The 21,381-nt window shown below is 42.2% G+C and overlaps 1 protein-coding gene and 1 long non-coding RNA gene across 3 annotated transcripts in view; one reads left to right on the forward strand and one right to left on the reverse strand.

Moving 5' to 3' along the window:
• The window catches only part of Phyhipl (phytanoyl-CoA 2-hydroxylase interacting protein like), a 148,611-nt gene that overhangs the window by 8,544 nt on the left and 118,686 nt on the right, over positions 1 to 21,381 (forward strand). The gene's annotated exons all lie outside the window — the stretch shown is intronic.
• The window catches only part of LOC132648355 (uncharacterized), a 45,528-nt gene continuing 43,489 nt past the window's right edge, over positions 19,343 to 21,381 (reverse strand). The window contains exon 4 of the long non-coding RNA XR_009586742.1: positions 19,343 to 21,371. This is a non-coding gene — a long non-coding RNA (uncharacterized LOC132648355). The remainder of the gene's footprint in view (positions 21,372 to 21,381) is intronic.

Genomic DNA, 21,381 nt, shown 5'->3' on the forward strand with positions numbered 1-21,381 from the left:
AGCAGGTGATCTCAGCGTTCTGATTAAGGAAGTAACAATGACACATAATTGAAATGCTTGTTATAAGCTAAGCATCATGGAAGGCAATCCTACTGCTAAACCCTTTAATACTCAAAATAAGACAAATTAACCACCAATACCTCCATTTGTTTATGTGAGGTTCTAGGGTCAGCAAATGGCTGGGCTCTTAACCCAGCTCGGTTGCAGCTCATTAAGTTGGAGATCATGACAGCAAACAGATGGCTTGTGATGAAGCCCCAGCGTGTTCCTTAGAGAGCAGCACTGTTCTCATTTTGCACCCTGGAATTTAGAAGTCACAGGAAGAATCACAACATGGTCCCCCAGAAATGGAAAGGGCTTTTTGAAAAATCTTCAAACACTCACGTGCATCTCACATTTCTGTTGAACGAGCTATGAATGCTCATCCAAACATACAAACTGGGACTTAACAAACGGCAGGCGAGACTGAATAAAGGTACGCTGTAGTCTGTTCAGGTTCCTGAGGGCTATGGAAAGGTCAACTTGAGAACCACGGCCGCGGCAACGAGTAAATGTTAGCATGAGAAATTTTTCAAGTGATTTTTATCATTGCCCCATTCTCACACACTCACTACAACATTTTTCTTCAAGTCTGCTTGGTAAAACAGCGTAAGAGATTGCGCATCAGAGCTCCGTGCTGGCGGACCTTCCAACACATGCTGTTTGTAAAATGCCGGATTCCATCTCTCCCACCCCCGCAACAAAACAAAACCTGGGGGTTAACTACTTAGATGAACAGTTTTCAATTTAAAATTGTTCATTTGTTGTCTTGATTTATGGGAGTGAGTGTATACAGGAGAGAAGCTGTTGGTCATTAATCTATCCTGTGTTTGTGGCAATTGGGCAGGGTGTGCAAGAGAAACCTGCTTTTATTTCTTTACAGTTCCAGAGCCTGGGGGCGAAGGACCATAAAGCAAACCCACATAAAAGTATAACAGAATAATTGTCAGATAAAGCTAAAGGGCAGGGAACGCTCTCTGCTTCATCAACAGAACTTTCTGGGCATCATTAGTGCCATCAGTGACTGATGCGATGCCAGCTGTAGGGAGTGGAGCGTTTGCTTGCCATGGGATCCTGGGCAGAGTGTATAATTTATCATCTCAACTAGAGCGCTCTGAAGGAAGAAAGGGGGCGCTATTAATAAGTGAACAGAGAAAGTACAAACAGCCCCTGCCCTGAGCAATGCAGGTCATGCAGTTGCTCTGTTTGCAACCAATTCCTCAAAGAGACAAAAGCCAAAGACCTGTCAGTTATATTAAAACCTAATGTTATCCTGCCTAATTTTTGTAGTGTGTGTGTGTGTGTGTGTGTGTGTGTGTGTGTGTGTGTGCACGCGCACACATATGAACTCATGCATGCATCCAGGTGCGTGTGTGACATAAGTACTGGTGTTTCAGCTAAGTAATTGCCTGGCTAAATTTAAAAACCTTCCTGTCCCCCCAAATTCCTTTATCAATGTGACTTTAATCTTCCATATTTTAGAATGTGATATGGTTTCACTAATAGTCACTAATAATTATTCCTGTCTGAAATAAGCATTCCATTTTGATTGGAAGACATCTTTTGCAGAAAAAAAATTATCAGGTCAATTTTCTTCTTTGTGTGTGTGTGTGTGTGTATGTGTTATATTTCTAATTGTATTCTTCATCACCATCGATGTTTCACTTTGTTTGAAGGACTTCCCGTAAGTGGCTGGTGCTAATTCTGATCTCTGTCCTGAAAGGCTCTCGCCAACTTGACCTGGCTGTTCCCTTAATTAATGGCTGTTGATAATAATCCCAGAGCTGCTTGGCGTGATATTATTACAAGTTCTCAAGGTTACCTCATGGCTGTGCAAGCTAAACAACCACTGTGCTTCAGTGTGTTCTCTGGGACCCTGCGCCTGAGTAGCAGATGGCAGTACCTTGAAGAGGGAGGCCTATGATGATATAATGAGTTCATGAAAGGTCCTGACCTTGGGAGTGATCTCATAGTCACAGGACCACTGTTTAGTTCTAACGAGAGAGGAAGGCTGGTCCTTGATTCTCTTTGGCTTCCTCTCTGGCCATGTGATCTCGTCTGTATAAGTTTTTGTCATGATGATATTTTGGCCACGAAGCCCTCATTGAAGGCTGAACTAAGGGGCTGCTGAACCTTGACTTGTAACCTTCAAAATGTGAGTTGAGTAAATCTCTTCTTTTTTGTAGACTACCCAGCCTTAAGTAGTTTTCCATAGCAATGGAAAATGGACTGGTGCGCCTCTAAATCTCAGTCACCGAACAAACCAGGAATTCTGTATGTGTGTGTGTGTGTGTATGTGTGTGTGTGTGTACACTTGTGGTATGTTTCACTCTGGTCAGAACCCACTGGGCATTCCTAAACACCAGGACATTTCTTCTCTGATCCTTGATTTGAAACAATTTCCTTCCATCTCTTTGTTCATAGCTAAGCCAACAGTCTTGCCACTTACGGCCAAGTCCACCCATCTCCTTTGGCCATACATGACTCATATAACCAGACCTCACTGCAAGGAGCCTTAAAATGCAGTGAGGCAATATTTCCACAAGTGAGAGAAAGCAAATAAGTGCTTAGCCAGCCTGGGCCACATGGTGCCATGTGGTGATTTTTCTGTCCCATTTGTTTGAAACATCAAGCTAGTACTGTTCCAGCACAGTTACATTCACAATCTAGTCTCAGCTTTATCTTCTTCATGTGAGAACAGTCATCCTTGCAGAGGAAATGGATCAATAGACTCAAATGTGGTTATAACTCTTTCGAACTTTTTACATCTTACTGCCCCCACCCTTAACTTTCTGTAAGCACTGGGTACCATTCCTGGCACGGGAGACACTCTGGCAGTGTTTAGTGATATCTTCATGCCTGAGAACTTCTAAGTACAATCCATCTTGTTTATTAATGCATTACTCCATTGATTCGGCTCTTTCTTTATTCTAGAGATACTGTACATTTTGCCTCATGGCGGTCAGCAATTCTGGGCTATTTGAGACCCTTCATCAGATATTTTCTCAGGGCATAATAAGTATGGTTTAAATAATTATTGGTATGAAAGTTACAAGTTGTTTAAAACCCAGAAACATCTTCAGGCACTGGACACCATTTTCAAGCACTGTCACTTTAATTTTGCATTTGTCTTCAGGTAAAATATGTCACGGGCTACATACCTATACCAGATGGAGGAAAAACACAGTCACAGGCACATGCATGCATTGTTCCATGCGCACACATTTAATCCTATTAGACAAGTGTTGACGTACTATTCACATTAATGAGTAAACTGAATTTCAGACACCAGCTGACTTGTGCATTTTGAGAAGCTAGGGCCTTCACAGGAAACCCATGCTATGTCTTACCTGAGAGTTTCTTAAGGTGTGGCTGGGACTACCCTCTTGAAAATCATCAGTAAGGTGCACACTCAGTGCCTGAAGATGGCCCTCAGAAACCAGCAGTTTAAGAGATCCGCCATGGTTAATGTTGGCACCTCACTATAATCAGCTGAAAGCTACCCCAGCTACCTCTGTATTGTAGGGAGCACTCTGGCTGACCTGTTGACACTGACAACCTGAAGAAGCACTCCCATCTCAGTGAGCCTCTTGCTTCTGATTTTGTTGATTGCTTCCTCCCTGAGGCTTTAATGCCCTTGACTCTTGTAGAAGTTCCTGCTCTATTTTATTTCTATTCTTTCCTTCCAGTCTTCTTCCTTACTTTCTGCTCTGCCCCACAGAACTGCTTTTCTCCAGAATTATGTCCAGTGCCCACTGCTGTGACTCACTGTCCCCCAACAACACAGCTACATTTCCTTCACCGGCTGCTTCTTCTGCCCCATGTCCACATTCTCAGTGATCTTTGTGTAGTCTTGTCTATTTCAAGATCTGGCATACCCAAAACTGAACTAAACTTTACACACCCTAATACTGCTAGGGCTTTGCTAAGGTTTTTATTCACGAACCACACATGTGCTAGAAAGAACACAGAGCTTAAGGACGCAGTTTAATGGATTTCCAGAAAGATATCTACAGGTATGTTGGTAGAACCCACATAAGAAATAGGATAAAAATTGCTACCCTTCTCACACTGTTTTCCAATCACACTCCTACCACTCAAAATATGACACTATCTGGACTATACCACAGATCAATTTATATGGCTGTGAATGTTAAAGAAATGGAACAAGATAGTGCTCTTTCTGTTTGCCTCATTAGCAAAACATATTTATGAGATTCATTCATATTTTCTATAGCTGTAGCATGTTAATTTATAAAACTGTGGTAACCTATTACACTAACACATTCCCATTTCCTCACTTTTACCATGGTGTCATTGGTCCAATTTTAGTCATTTAGGTGCATATATGACTTAATTTATAATTCCTGGGAGGAGTATTCACTGATTACTTTTGTATACTCCATTTCATTGGGTTGGGACCATCGTTTACTCAGCCACAAGCTAGACATCAAACTTAACCTTCTCTTTCTTTACAAGTGTTTCTCAGATCTCTAAGAATACTATGAATGATCTCCAAATTCTCTATGCAGGGCCTCTTTTTTTGTTGTTTTGTGTGTTTGTATGTGCTTGCATTTTGTTTCTCTTTAAAGTTTTTTTTTTTTTGTAAATTTCACATCATGCACCCCAATTCCACTCATCTCCTCCTCCTCCTCCTGTACCTACCCTTCACCCTTGCAACCTCCCCACAACAGAGAAAAAAAAAGACTTGCTGTGGAAGCTGTAGTGTCACAGCATGGCCTACAGTACACCCTTTGGTCCACACTTCTTGGCTTGCAGGTGATCATTGTGATGACACTTTGGTCTGGGATGAGGCCTCTGGCTTCTACTCTATCAATATTGGAACCTCACCGGGGCGCCTCTCAGATATCCTGTTTTGCCCTGGAAATCCTGCAGTTTTGGATAGGTAGGACAGGCCCCTTCATGCACTCCAGCAGTTCACTGATGGGGTAGATACTAGGGTGGGCTAATTCAAGGCCGTGTCTCAGAGCTGGTCAGCCTGCTCTCCTGCACTCATGTCCTTTGGCCAGCTCACCAGAACCCTGGTAACCAGGGTCACCTCTTCCGTGCTGCCCAGGTGGATGGGCCTCATTGTTATTCCTTAACTGGTTACAAGTAGATTCTTTTCCTTTTGTCTCCAGATAAAGATGCATCAAATCAATGACCTCAAACCAAATCTGCATGTTCCTGCCATGTTCAACGTTTCCATTCTGTCCTACCCCATCACCCGACTAGAGAGCATCCGAGCCCTTAACAGGCACATAGGAGGACCTGCCTGTGCCCGCCTAACACTTCACATGTGCCTAGCATCATCTTCCACTGGCTTCACACTCCATCATTGCCAGATTCTCAATTCAGCATTCCTTTCCCTCCAGAAACACTGTATCATCTGCCTTCTCACTCCAAAATACACTTTACACCTCTTGCATTGCTCTCTAAAATTCCCAGCTTGCATAATGAATGTCTGCCAAACTGTGAGATATTTCTTCTTCATCAGGTATTTTTATTTTAATAGAGGATATAGAATAACAGTTTTTGTAATCATGGAATTTCTAGTATTAATATATAGGAAAAAAGAGACTTATAAAGCATTACCCAATGCACAAAACCAACCCTTAAAATTTCAGCCCTTGAAAATATTTAGGAAAGAAAAATGTTTGTATATTTATGGAAAGCCTTACATTAAATAAATTCCAGATGGATCAATGGTTTTTAGAAGAAAGTATCTTCTGAAAATAAATTTTATGTGGGAAAAGCCTTTCAAAGCATTATAAAGAAGAAATTACAAAAGAAAATATGAATACATTTAATTCCATTGAATAAATACCAATTAAAAATGAAAACTGTTACGATAAATAAGTTTAGAAAACAGAGTAAACTGGACATGGTCACTAGGATTCTACAGATTATTACTGCTGCTGAAATGGATATGACCTTGTGGACAGCAGCGTAGCACTTGTGTCAAAAATGTAGAACTGACAGATGACATATGATAACACTGTTTATGACATTCTTGAAAAGAGACGTACATTACATTCTCTTTTAAAACTTTTTAAAATCCGTGTACACACATGCATGCCTGCTCGTGTGTGTGTGTATGTGTCCATGCGCATGTGCACTATGTCTGTAGGTACTAGAACAGGCCAGACAGAGGGTGTAAGATCCCCTGGAACTGGAGTTATAGACAGCATCATGTGGACCAAACATGAGTCCTCTGTGAGGAAAAAAAGTGCTTTTTTAAATGCTGAGCCAATGCTCCAGCCACACATTCTGATTTTAAAAGTTTTAGTTGTAGAGAGGTAGATCTAGTCTGGTCAGAATTTTGAACATTGTACTTCTATTAAAATATGTAACAGGTCTTCATGCAGAAATAGATATGTCAGAGGCCACAGGCTCTGAGCCAGGAGACAGTGACATTTTTCTTCCACATCCATTTGAGTCCATGGTACTTGTCATATGGCAGATGTTCAATAAATATTTGGAGGAAGAAAAGGTTCAGCAAAGAGTGAAGATGAGAAGAATAGAAAAACATTTTTGGGGCAGAACTATTCATGGTCTTTGATTCATTTAGGGTCACTTTATTTTTAAATTGTATTTTTCCTGTACTGCTGATTATCTTTTAATGTACATTTAAAGTACATTAATAAATAAAAGGGTTGCAGCTAGCTGTGTGTTATCACAGAGTAGCCCAAGGAGAAAAAGCCCTCACATTGGCAAAGAACAAGAATGGATTTGAATTTCATTTGCAGTTTCTCTGTCTCTGTCTCTGTCTCTGTCTCTGTCTCTGTCTCTCTCTCTCTCTCTCTGTCTCTCTGTCTCTGTCTGTCTGTCTGTCTCTCTCTCATTCTATCCTCGGTTAAGAATGGAGACTGTGGACTCTAAACTTGACAGATGGTGCTGAGGTTCCCCCGGCAGCTTTTCTCTGGCAACAGAAGTTCCTGGAACAAGCTGACCCTACCTGAGCCTTCTTGTAGAGAATCTGTCGGGTCCAGCCTGACTTGCATTTTCTGTTCTTTGACCTAATTGCTTTTCTTTGCCTTCCTCTCCCCCTGGCCTCCTCAAATAGCCTTTGCAGCTTTCCCCCTTGGTTGTTGATTTCCATCTTATTGGTTCTCTAGGCACATGATCCAGTTCTAGTTTCTGCAACAGACAAAAAGAAACATGTCTGTCTGCCAGGAGAGGAAACAGGATGCTGAAGTGCTGGTTTGTCCCACACAGAGTTCTTCTGTCTGGATCTCCTCCCAGAATCCTTACAAGAGGCTGCTGCCAGTGGGGTATGCTTTTTTCAGAAGGGATTTGGCAAGACAGAGTTTGATTTCTCTCTGTGCTGAGGGCTCACTCAGGCCAGATTACAGCAATGCAGCCACTTTGGGGTTTGCCCTAAACGCCTCTAGGAGCCAAGGCTGGTGCTCAATGTGTTATCTAGCCAGGTTGGAGCCAGCAAGTCTCCAGCCAGGCTCCAGCCAGCCCAGCCAGATGACTCGCGCTTACAAAGGTCTCTAACGTGTCCTCTAATGTTCACACAGACTACCTATTTCTCTGAGTGACTAGAAACTAAGTTAGCCCTGGTCATTTTTTCCCCAAGCAGTTGGCCACAGGCTTAGAGAACCAGTGTACTTGAAAACCTCAGTCTGGCTGGTTTTGTGGGAGAAGTAAGTATGGTCAGGGTTCTGACCATACACAGGGCTCATTCATTTTATGCCCACTTTGGACAACTATAACACAGGATTCTTCAGGTGTCAGTCTGAAAAACAAAATTAAAATACATCTTTGATTGTATTGCTTCTGCAGTGAAAATTAAGGCTATGGACTTAACCTCCTAAACTGTCTGTATTCTCTCCTAGCCAGAAAGACAAAATAGGAGGAGCTCCCAAATAGCAGGGTCTCAGAATTCCCATCTGCTTTGTGTTTGGGAGTGAGAAAGGTTGCTGTATTTGCTACTTTATGAGTCTGACTCACAGTTCAAGCAAACGTTCTGGGGTATCCTTCCCACAAAAACTCGTTTTTCTCTTAGTGGTCTCCTCCAAGGACAGCCTTTTATCTTTTAATCTAAGTAAAAGCTCTTTTCTGCTCTGTGTGTTTTGACTATGGATCTATTAAGGCGCAGAGAGCCACTTTTCCTATATTTAGGGGATCCTGTGGGCATTTCTGGTAGGAGAGAGGTGAATGTAGGCCTCATCCTTCGTGTGCTTGGCTGCTTGTAGCAAAATCTGATATAAAGTAACTAATGCTATTACAACCTTGCTGGGAAGCACAGATCAGGAAGAGCAGTACCCCAAGGAGCTATGTTTTAGGAAGACAAGCTGAACCAGCGCAGCTTTGGAGGATTCAGTGTCCAGAAACAGAATATCAAGAGCTGTCCCCATTCTTTCTGTTTTCCAGTGGCTCGTGCTTGTGCCCTCTGTGTTGTATATAACAAAGGTCTAAATCTGGCCTTCACTATTGGTGTGGGGTGGCTCTAAGGCTTCCTGAGGATACTCATCTGAGAATGCCCAAGCTCCTTAGGTAAACTGTATAGTCTTGTGCCCAGCCTGTTCAAATTCTCCTACATACTTGAAATCATCTCCAGGTTACACCTAACACTCAGAGCCATGTAGATTCTGTATATTAAATATCTGTTTAGGGGATTGTGACCCTGTTCAGTAAAAGTATTTTGGTCCGTGTTTGATTGAGTCTTGTGGGTTGAAGCCACACATGACATGCAATCTGTGGCTATGATTCCATTCAGTTTGAGCCAGACATGGTACTCCGTCATGCTGCATCCTCAGGAAGCACAAGCCTTCCTGCCATGCATTAGTTACCATGCCCTGGCCAATCACTGGTGCGAGGGAACTAGGTCCTTTGGTCTACTTCTGCCTAGTTCTTCACAGCTACATGGATGAGTCTGACAAGAGCTACATTCCTCCTACAGAGTCCAGCAGTTCTTCAAGCTATCAAATGTTCCATTGATGACCTGAGTCCACCTTGGTTCTTTCACACTTTGCTCTGCATTCCAAGCGGATCTCAGTTTCCTAGTCAAGTTGCTCATTGACTCTGTTTGTTCCTGACTCATCTACGGAGGCGAGTACCACTTAATGTCTAAGATGTCTTTCCGTTGTTATATCCTTGAAGAGCTATCCCCTCATCCTTCTCAGGCGTTTTCTTCTTCCTGTGGCTCTCTACAACCTCTTGGTCAATTTGATGTAGTTCTTGGTCCTACTTAAAATTGGTGTGGCAGAAATAATGTGTTTTCACAACCAGCATCTTTTCCTCCTCTGGATGTTGAGATATGCTAGGGTTGGGCGTCTTCACTTTCACAGCCAAGGCGCACTACAATCGCTGCCACTTCACAAAGGTGTGCAGAATGAATGGGTGAATATAAGAGTGGTAGCCAAGGAGGGAGAGAAGCCAATTAAATCCCGCCATGTTTACACGTACTTTTAAAAAGACTTTGCAGGTTTCTCTAATTCCAAAGACTCTATCATCAAAGCAGTTTGTGTTGGAAACATACTTGTAAATCTGAGGGCAGCAGTTGGGAGCAAACCTCAACATTGTATTTAAATTAATTAAGCTACACCTAGCAGCTGGTGTGCCAGGAGGGCACTTAGAACAGCTGAATGATACAATGGAGGATAGGAAAATCACAGGATTAAGGGCAGAAAGAAAAAACCTGTTTTGCATTTTTCAGGCAGTAATGATTTTAAACATTCTGTCTCATTGTCTTAAGCCTACCAATGTTTATAGATTCCTATTTTCATATCTGATGTAATGAGATATGGAACAGTACGTACAACTAATCTGTTTCTTTGCTAACAGAGAAGAGAGAAGAGAGGCAGGAAAAGGAAAACTCAGGAGGACAGAATGGAGCCACAAGGGTTTTCACTGACCTGAACCTGTGAGCTTAGAATAATCATGAGAAAGACAAAGTGAAGCCAACATGGATATTAAACAGCCAGCATTACCATGTGTAGATAAGACACCAGGATATCACATTTTACTAGTATTTTATGTCATATAAACACACACACACACAGAGAGAGCTTTTCTCTCTCTTTTCACATGTATGGAGACTCAAGACATCAAATCAAATGAGTAATTCTCAAATGTTTTAATTTTAAGAAAAATAACTAAACAGTTTTTGATGCTAGAGCAGTGGTTCTCAACCTTCCTAATGCTGCAATTCTTTAATATGGTTCATGTTGTGGTGAGCCCAACCATAAAATTAATTGCATAGTTACTTCATTGCTGTAATTTTGCTACTGTTATGAATCCTAGTATGAATATCGGATGTGTAGAATATCTGATATGCAACACCCCGGAGGGGTTTCTAGCCACAGGCTGAGAACAGCTGTGGTAGATGATCTTTTATATCTGCTGTGTTGATTGGCTACTAGTCCCCTGCCTTCTTTCCTCTTTAGAATCTGACTCGAAATAGCTCTGAAGTGAAAACTGTGTGAGGGTTTTTTGAGAAAAGCTTCCGAGTAAGCCCAGATTTAGAAGTGTGAGCTTGTGAAGGAGTTTCTCAGGAAAGGGTTCTGGTCTAATCTAACCAGAATCATCGGAAAATGCTGGTTCTCGGACCCTGCGTTGAGGACTGCTGAATCAGAGTCCCAGGATGAAAATAGGATTTTAAACATTTCTTAGATATTTCCCATGCACACACCATGGAGATTTATACTCAGTTTCCGACTTAGGATATATATTGAGGACTGCGAACATCTCCCTTATTATACATTTATAATAATACCCTGATTGTGTAGGATGTTGAGATAATTGAGGATTCTTGTTTTCATTTTGTGTTTTACCTTGGAAAATCCATTTTCAATACCTAATCATAAATACTGACTTTGTCAAAGAGGCGACATTAAATTTACTGTGAGGGATGGGACTATTTCTCAGTGGGTAGAGCACTTTGCCATACATGTGTGAAGACTGCAGTTCAAATCCCCAGCACCCTCTTAAATATGGGCTAGGCATGGTTGCCTAGCCCATCTTTAACCCAGCATTTGAAAGCTAACACGGGGATCTGTGGAACAAGTTGGCTGGCTAGATTAACTCTATGAGTAAGCTCTGGATTCAACGAGAGACGCTGCTTTGATGTATAAGGTAGAGAGAAAGTAAGGAAGATACCCAATATCAGCCTCTGGCCTCCACAGTCATTTGCTTACAACTGTACACTTGTGTGCCTGCACACAGGGAACTTGCCTAAATAAATCACAAACACATGCAAAAAAAAAAAGTCTTTTTATTTGCTTACAAGATCCATTAACTACTTGTAAAAGATTCCCTAAAGAGAAGGCTGTCGAGATGGCTCAGCTGATAAATGGAGCACTTACCTTGTGAGAACAGGGCTTAGTTTGATAACTCTTATAAAGGGTTGTTTAAGCTAGGGGGAAAAAATGGATCCATGGGATTCATTGGCCAGTCAGTCCCGCAACTCGCCAGGAAAAGATGATGGCCCACCACTAATGACAAAATGAGATGTTCCCGTGGGACAATTTCCAAGGTCTTCCTCGCCCTTCACACTCACTCATACGTGTGCTCACATTCACACACGTATGAGTGAGTTTGGAGTTTGGAGTTGTGGTGTTCCCCCACCCCACAGCTCCAAACACACAAAGAGTGGTAGAAAAACTATGCTTCTACAAAGACCATGATGACTACGCGTTAAGGCCAGAAGAGACACCAACCACAGATCTGGAAATAGCAAAAAGAGAACTTTGTACAACAACAACAAAACAAACAAGCAAACAAAACAAAACCACTAAGAATCCCAGAAAACTCAGCTTAAAAAGCTGGTTACAGAGTTCCCGTAAGCAAAGAGGACAGTGTCTTTCTCTCATTTATGATTTTCCTATGATTGAGAAACACAGAGGAGCCACATTCAAGTATACTGAGGTCAGAGAGAGACCCCCACCCCCACGACTGCAGCTGAAGAGGAGGAGCATTGTGTCCCAAATCATTTGTGAGGCTGAAGTCAGCCTACTCCAGATAGGAGGTACAAAAGCTGGGGCTTTGAAATCAATTCAGTTTTGGAATGGATACCTTTTTAGTATCGTGCAGATGAATGGCAGCTGAAGAAACTTTCCTGCAGTGATGAGAAACAGCACTAGTCCTGGGAGCACAGCACTAGTCTTGGGAGCACAGGACTCTAGTGTTTGGGTCCAGTCTGTGTCATGTGGCTCTGAGCAAGCATTAGGAACCTTTGCCAACTGCTGCCTCAGGCTCTGCAATGCTCTAGTACATCATAAATGGAAATGTGATACACAAGTGTAGGTTGGTTGATTATTCTAATTGAGTTTGCTGTTGACTGAGGAGCCTTGCTGGTTGATGAACTGCTCTACAGAATAGTTGTTCCAGGGACTGTACCTATAAGCCTGAATAATATTATATATACATATATATATATATATATATATATATATATAATAAAAAGTGTCATTGGGCCTGACCCAAGACATCGTATAGCAGTGATAGGAGGGTATCTATACAAGTATTTAAACTTCTTTGGAGTGAGTCTTAGAGACCCCAGAGGCTGAGAACCATGATTGAATATGGAGTGGACAGAGCCTTGCCAACCTGAGTCTTGGCAAGGAGCCTGCCTTGATGTGTGCCCTCTGCCTTTCTCCTACCCTTCTGAGTTTTCTTGCCACTGATTTCTTGCTAGATTTGCTTAAAAGAACACACTGGCAGGAATTTATCAAAGTGTAATGGCTTATTTTCTTTTTCCATTTTTTTATGTGTTTACATGTTTGTGGTTTGCATGCTTGTGTGTGCATGTTTGCATGTGTCTGACTGCATGTGCTTACTCAGTAGGCATTTATGTAGGTTTCTGGGAACCTGAACTCTGACTCTCATGGTTTCATGGCAAATGCCACCTCCCCTGTCCCTGTACTGACTTCTTTTAATGCCACTTACTGATACTTTGAACTTCAACCCTCATCAGGGCTCTCTATGGTCTGAATCTGGCATGCTAGCCAATTCCTTGTGGAAGGATGGAGTTGTATTCACTGGTGCCTGAGAGTCTGCACCAGAGGTTTGGAGGAGAATGCTGGCCTTGTTCTCAGAGTGGTAGTTGGAGACAGATGATAAAAGTGCTTTTAAAAACCATTTCTGCCCAACATGGAATAGCTTTAATCCCTGCATCCCATAGAAAAGGAGGGCTCACTCTTGCTGTGTTGTGGTGATAGGTGCTTTCTGGCAAAGGCAGCTGCTAGTGATGCAGACTTACACAATAACTTTCCCACACTGGACTTTACCATTGAAGGGGATTGAAGGCCCCTCTCAGAAGTCCCTGTCCTCAGATCTGCCATCAACAGCTCTCCTTACATCAGCTATGTAGAAATTGCTGAATTGAACATATTTCTGGTTTCTTATTCACTTGTACCTTTTGTCTAGGAGAAGAAACAGTGTGTATGAATCTCTCCACACCCAAACCCATGTGTCAGCATGGCAGAGGGGAGGTCATCGGTCACCTATACCTCTGTGGTCCAGCCACGCCTAAGTAGCTTGCTTAGAGTTCTCATCTCTAACATCAAGGCAGTGTCTGTCTGCTCTATGGTGGAGCTGTGATGAGTGAATAGAACAATGCAACCATGTTTATGAAATATTTCCTCGTTGTCAGACTCGGTGGCAGTATAAACCAAGGTGAATTTCAGACTGTGTACGGCACAGGAGGGAAAGCTGACCACAGATTAAGCTGGATTATTTTTCAAGAGCTGCATTTTGCTTTCAAATTCTCAAAGCCCTCTGCTTAATGCGCTGAGGTCACTGCAGCACACGGGAGTGAAAGAAGGTGCCCTGGTAATCGAATCTGAGGTGTCATACATGGCACTACTTCTCCACCAGCCACAAGTTCTCCCGATAGCAGGAAGGTCCACCCCCATCAAAATCCCATTCAGGACAACAGTCAAGGGTATATACTCCTATCTCTGCTCAAGACTTGGTTCCACAGTGCCTCCTATTAAGACTACAACAAGTCTCTACTATTACACAGTTAAGATGATCTTTCTTTTCTTTAAAAACTGCCCTCATTTTCTCATGGAATTAAAAAGGAAATGAACATGTAAAAAGGAAACCTTGACTATCTGATGAGTTCAGTAGCCACTCCCTCCCTCCTCTCAGGCAGCACTGTGTATTAACTTCTTGTCACTCACTCAGGGAACACCTGTATAGACTGATGTCCTCCTCATTTCTAGACTGAAGAGGAACCCACTTGAGATGTAAACACAGTGGAGACTTTGTACTATGGCTGCTAAAGCTGCCTTTTCTCTTTACTGCCCCATCCCATCTTTCCCACTGTCTCCAAGCTTGAACTGTCTTTTCGCACAGAGCAAGCTCAGTCTTCCCTTCCCTTTTCTCATGTCCCAGGCTCAATCTTCTCTTCCATCCCACTATGTCCCACCCCGATAAACACCTTTAACCTCTCCTAGTCTCTGATTTCTGCCAGTGAGAGAATTCATTCAAGAGTTTGCCCCTTTATTGAACATTTTCTCTCTGTCCTTGGATCACAATAATCTGCCCTTCAATGGCTTCTGTCACCCTGAATCTCCCGTAGAGATACTTTTGGTTCTTCATTTGAATTCTGCCAGTGATACTTCGACTGGCAATACAATGTAACTGTCATTGCACTAGGGTTTTAGTCTATATAGCTAGTAGATCTTTTACTGCTCATATGTCTCATGATGCACCTCGCAGATAACCGCGGCTCAGAACAGTTCTACCCTCAGCACACTCAGACTTTTCCCACTCTGCCCCATCAAGCGCCTTCCTTTGTTCCCTGTATAACTTGTGTCCCAGTGACAATGCTTGATAGAAACAACATAAGGAAAATCTAACTGGCTGCGAGGATCTCAGTCTGCCACAGTGGGAAAGGAGGGTGGTGCGATATGTGGAAGCTCATCACATGGAGACAGGCCGGGAAGCAGAGCACGGAGTCAGGAGCAGGGCCCTGATGACTGGCTTCCTCCAGCGAGGCTTCCATAATACCCCCCAAAACATCCGCATCTGTGGTGCTATTGAAAATCTAAGCCTGTGAAGACCATTTGAGATTCAAAGCATAATTAACATTCTTATTAAATTATGTTCCACTGTTTGAACAGAATCAGAGGCCTCTTCTAACATCATCGCTCCTTCATAAAAATCATACTTATTAAAAATAAACAGAAAGCATGCATGATTGTGCCTCCTAACCTTCTCCAGATGTCTAGTTACACCTCATCATTACTCTGTTTACCATTTCTAGGATGGCCATCCCTCCTACCTAGACTATTGCAATAACTTACAAACTCTCAACTTGCTTCCTTCAGTGATTGCTCCATTTTGAAACTAGGATGATCTTTCTTACATTCTCATACTACAGTTTCTCTTGGTGTTCTTACTCCCTGAGTAAACCTTTTAGATCTCAGAATAAAAGTTACAACCATTCAGATACCTTTCGTGATTATGGCCCTATCCCGCTGGCCAGTCTTCTGCCTTTCTATCTTCCCATTTTCTTAATTGGCTTCTCTAAGAGAAATAAAATAAGTAAAATAAACAGATAGATAGACAGGTATATGGTAGGTAGATGATAAATATATGATAGATTTTTAAAATGTTGTATTGTGGGATTGGCTCTCAAAATTGCAGAGGCAAAGAAATTCCACAAGGTGCCATCTTCCAGCTAGTGATTGAGAAAAGCTGATAGTACAGTGAGGTCCAGCTCCCAGGCCTGAGAACCAGGGAGGTCAGTGGATTCAGTAAAGCATGAAAGGCCTAAGAATCTAGAGAAAATCTGAGAACTTGGGCAAAGGAGTTGAGGATGTCACTTGAGCTATGTAAGCCAACAACTAGGAGCTCCAGAGTGTGGGTACAGGAGCAGATGGACATCTCAGATGAAGGACAAAGAGAAACTGTTCTGTTTGGAGTTGTAAGGGATTGCCCAGAGCCTACATTCATGCTCAGGCAGGTCTTCTCACTGTGCACTATTACAGACTAGTCCCACCTGAAAACACCCTCACAGATATACTCAGGGATAACGTTTGATCTGTTATCTGGGTAAGCCAAGCTGACACACAGTCTAGCCATTACACCTCCCTAGAGTGTCATCTGTAGTCATACTGAACCACATGTAGGCACGTTGACCCCTGTACTTGTTGGTGGCTCTCTGGAATGCCTATTTCTGAATTTTTACCTCACTTACTCACTGCTGGTGTGGGAGGGCTTAGCTTACACATTATCTCCCTAGATTTCTCTAGCCTGAATATTGCTTCTGTGGATTTTCCTCACATCCTGAAATCACTTCTTTTATGGGTGCAGTTATACTCTGATAACAGATTCTAATCCATGGTACCTGTGAATGTGACCTCTCTGGAAAGGGGTCCTTTGCAAGTGTAATCAGGCTAAGATGGTGTCACAACAGTAGGCTCTAATCCAGTATGACTTATCTTTATAAAAGAAAAATGCCACACAGGTTGAAGATAAGCAGATGTGGGAGTTTATAGCCTCCAGGCAAGAAATGCCAAGGATTGATGGCTACACTAGAATTGGGGACGAGGTAAGGAATGAGTCTGCCTGGAGGGAATGCGGTCCTGCTGACACTATTTTCAGGCTTCTAACCTCGAGAACTGTGACAGAATAACTTTTCTGCTTGAAGCCACCCAGACTAGGAACTCTGTCACAACAAATCTAGGAAACTAATATTTCTATTGTGGTGCTCATCGCTGTGTGGGAGCAGCACGGCGCCTTCTCTTGTCTTTGTTTCTCCTTGAAAAGTGGTATTGAGAGTTAATGTGCTTGACACACAGTACTTGGGTCAGACCTTAGGAAACAGTAGCTATCCAATAATTGCTGGGTGAATCATTAAACCCATCTTCTAAGAATGAATTTGAGAGGTATTTGGTGATTAATAGCTGCCTTCCTTTCCACCACCCTAAACAGGTTCAAATCCCCACAGGGCCAAGAGTTACTCTCAATGTTTGTGTTCTTTCTTGTTGCAAAACTGCTGTGGGTCTCCAGCGACATTCTCCTGCTTCCCAGACATTTAGCACTAAGTTGTGCACTGGATTCTGGTAAGCAGTCTATGGGTAAAAGATAGTATTAGCCAAAAATATCCTTCAAACTCCTCTTAAGAACTCTCTCCATGTAGGACAATCTTAGAGACCACAAAATAGGCTGGATAGGATGGACTCCATGTAAGCAGAAAACAAATGGTTGCTATATTAATGTTGTTGGTGGAGGTGAGATCTTTATCACCAAGGTAGAGCCTGGCCTATGCTTAGTAACATATAAAACACAATGCAGATGTGTAGGAGATGCTGAACAGTGACTATTGGCTGACTAAGACAGTCATCACAGCAAACAGAGATGTCAGAGTCTCTTGACTAAATGAAGGCTGTTTGAGACGTACAGACATGCTGTGTGTCCTCTTGGTAGTTTGAAAATGTGCTTAGAGCTTGAATGTTTTGACTGAGAAGAAGCTGCCCACCTAGGACAGCTGCTTTGGTAAGGCTGCCTCCCCGTGACATAGAGCACTGGTTTACCTGCCTGTTCTTTAAAAGGAGTTAGTTCTGTGAGATCAAGGCAAACTAAGTGTCCTTGCTTCGCCATGTTCTCTGACCAGCAGGAAAAAGGTATGTGATAGTTCTATTATCAAGTATGTTACTGTAAGAAATATCTGTTATGTTGCAGCTTTTGCCAGAAAGTTAACAAGGATTGCAACTATCTGGAAGTAAAATAAGTGACTGGTAAGCTAAAAGTTAGAGCAAAAATGGAAAACATTGAATGCTCGTCATCTAGTAATACACTAGAAAATTCACCATGCAAACAGAATAGGCATTTGTTATTAAAATATGCATTTTAGCCCCCCGCCCCCAAGAATAGCTTCTGCAAAACCTAGGAAAAGGTGCCAGAGCTTAACAGGTGACTTGGAGCCACCTGGTCTGCTGGTGTACCAGTTATCCCCCGGATGAGCAAGGAAATTGCTGACCCAGAGAAGAAGTCGTCAGCATTCACTTCTGAGCAACTGGCACAGGGGCCAGTGTGAGAGTGTGAGTATGTACTCACTCTAGTGAGAAGTAGGGTGGTGTTGCACATGCCTGCAGCTCTTGTCTGCAGTTCATTTTCTTTTTCTGATGTGTGAATTCCCATTCTCTGCCCTTTTCTCTGTCTTTAACACCTCTAATACCTCCTCACCAAAGATGCGTTACAAAACAAAAGCATGTGGCTTACAAAGCCCCAAGAATCTGCCTGTTTCACAGATGTCAGTAAGGGGCATTGTTCATAAAAGCTAAGGGTAGTTTCCTTCCATTGGCACTCACATTCCATTTCTACCTGTTGCTGAACCAGACAAGCCCTGTTTTCTGCCAACCCTCTGGACTTTCTTTCCTACTCTGTTAGACCTGACTCTGACGTATTTTTTTTTCATCCACCTTTGTTCATTGGCTTCTTCCGTATACCTCAGTCTTCTTGTATACAGCCAGATCAATGCTATTTTTTTTTCCTTATGGTCAACTTCCTAGCTACATTATCCAGGCATTTAAATTAAGGGAACTGAAGGGGTGGTTCAATGCTAAAATGTGTGTTCAGCAGCAGAAATAAAATGAGAGAACTGTGGACTGGGACCTTGCTGATTTTATAGCCTACAGCCTCAGGCATAACCTCGCACTTCTGGATGAGTTCTTAGAATCATGGTCTCAGTGGATCAGGATTGAATCTGATCATAGAACTAGGCAGACTATCCACCTTAGTGGTTGGTTTCTCATTTGTGTAGATAAGGTCCTGAAATGTCACTGTGCAAGGAAACCCCTTGGGCACTGTGATGGAAGCAGAGATTCTGAGGTGCTGGATTTTGGGGGCAGTTAATAGGTCTGAGCCTATTGGTTCAGCAATTGGCCCTGTAAACAAGCTTCACAGGAGAGTGCCCTGCAGATGTTCCCCTGAGTGCATTGTAGGATTTTTAAGTTGCAAAGACATAGGTCCTCCCATTTTATCCAGTCAGCTACAACAATTTCCTTGTTTGTGTTTGTAATCCCAAATCTGTCCTGGCAAAAGTTTCACTCAGTGAACTGATGTTAATAACACTAGAGGCGGCACTTGTTTTAAAGGACACATTCTTCCAGCCACACCCTGGATGCCCACTAATCAAACATGCAGTAAGAGGCTGAGGACCTAGACTTTTACAAATATTCTAAACACAGCTTCATTTAGAATCATGATTATGGAGGCCAGCACCTAAAGCAGCCATGTTTATTTACTGTCACATGACAGGATCCATTTCCTTACGGGCCTGGCCCCAGAAGTAAATTGAAGTTAAATATTACAACCAAAGCATTCAGTGAGAGAACAGTTCAATTTTATTAACGTTTGACTCACATTAAAAGAACAAGTCAGTAAGTAACAGTTTAAAATCTGTTAATGTTTTAACCTTCACAGTAGCCAGGAAGACAAACCAAGGACTGTATTTCAGAATCGCTAAGTGAGGCCAGTTCTTGTGCTTGCAATGTGCTGCCATATTTTTGAGCCATTGCTGGATTAAAATGAAAATGACTGAGTTAGGAGCTGAATGGAACCGAGAAGGAATAATGGTGCCAGAACTCCAACATTTCAGAACAGGTTGTTCTCTAAAAATCAAATCAGAACACTTCAAATGCAACCTTAATACTTAAACTCACCTCCAGTCATGTACAAGAGTCCCCTGCAGTCTGAGCCTCATACTCTCAGAATTACAAAGAGAAGCTAAACAGTCAACATTCAACAATACATAACAAACACAGCCATGATGTATATGTATACAAAAGCCTGGCTAAAACTAAGGCTAAAACTTTAGTGTTATGTTGTGATATCAGTTTAATTGAGCAGACTCAGTGCTTTTGATCTGAGATAGTATGAGGCAGACAGAATAATGTATGTAGGGATCTAATCACCTACTCACTGTGTTACCATCTTTGGAACGCGTTAGGATCTTGTGGCCAAGTGTAATGTATGTGGGAATTTTGTACTGGACTTTGTAACTTATGGCAAGACCTTACTTACTATAACTACAATTTCAAAAAAAAAAAAAAAAAGAAGTCAAGACCTCCTTCTATAAGGTTTATGGGGAAATCAAGGCCTGTACTGCCCCTTTCAGAACTGTGGAAAACAGGGTTAGACTCTCGGTTCCAGGAACTCAGGATCCTTGGTATAAAGCAGCTGGGCAGATGAAGAATGAAAATCATGAAAACAAGTGAAATACTCCATCCCCTGGATTCTTCTGAGTGTTGCATTTGAACAGAAACTACTATAGAGATCTCTCTAGAGTTCCATGTCACATACGCTGTTTCCTACTGAAGCCCTACACTGACTTGCTTCTCCCCCACTAGGGTTTAATTCTTAAAGCTTATCCTCATTTTCTCATTGCTGGAAATCTTGCCATGACCTTGTTCTGAACAGCATGATCCCAGCTGCACTGAGTAAGAATCACACTTTATAAAGGGCACCAGGTCATCCATGTGTGTTAAAGTTTAAAAAGCACTGCTCTAAAGCAAAACTTTTAGTTCGCCTTCACTTATTGGTGACCACAGGAAGCCATACAAAGCACAGTAAGCAGAATGTTGCTAATTCAGTAAACAGTGGGAGCCATGGAAGTTTTTAAGCAGGGAAAGGAAAAAACCACATGCTTAAGATCTGTTGATTTTTGAAAACCAAGGATATTGTTATCACACCAAAGAATCCACACTACTTTGGGTTTTCAGATATTTAATAAAAGCTGATATTAGATAGTGAGATTTGAAGGCCAGGCATGGTGGCTTACATCTTTAATCTCTATGCTCAGGACAATAATTACAAGTTCTAGGTCAGCCAGGGTTACAAAATAAGACCTTACCTCAAAAAACAAACACACAAAAAAACAGGAAAGAGGAGCTGTTGCTATTTGACTGGAAAGTGATGTTAATTATTGATATTATATGATGCTTCAGTAAAAGCTCACTGGCTTAGATTCTTTTAGAAATATTTTGTGCATGTATGTATATGTACTGTGTGTGTGCAGGAGCCTACAGAAATCATAAGAGGGTATGGGATTCCCTAGAACTGGAATTATCGGTGGTTCGGTGGTTATGAGCTTCCACATGAGTATTGGGAACTGAACTCGGGTCCTCTGCAAGAGCAGCAAGTGCTCTTAACTGCTGAGACACCTCTCTAGCTCCGGGCCACAATTCTTAGAAATGAGAACAGAATACATCTAGCCAAGTTTTGTGTTTCAGCTAGGCTGACATACACATCTACCTTTTTGCCAGACAACATACCATAACAGCTTCTTAATCACTTTCAACTGCAGCTGAAGAGGTCATAACAACTGTCTTTTTCTGGAGGCTTGTGGCTCAGCCATATGTGTCACCCTGTTGAGCA

Source organism: Meriones unguiculatus, chromosome 16 (genome assembly GCF_030254825.1).
Source record: "Meriones unguiculatus strain TT.TT164.6M chromosome 16, Bangor_MerUng_6.1, whole genome shotgun sequence".
NCBI classification, from domain to species: domain Eukaryota; kingdom Metazoa; phylum Chordata; class Mammalia; order Rodentia; family Muridae; genus Meriones; species Meriones unguiculatus.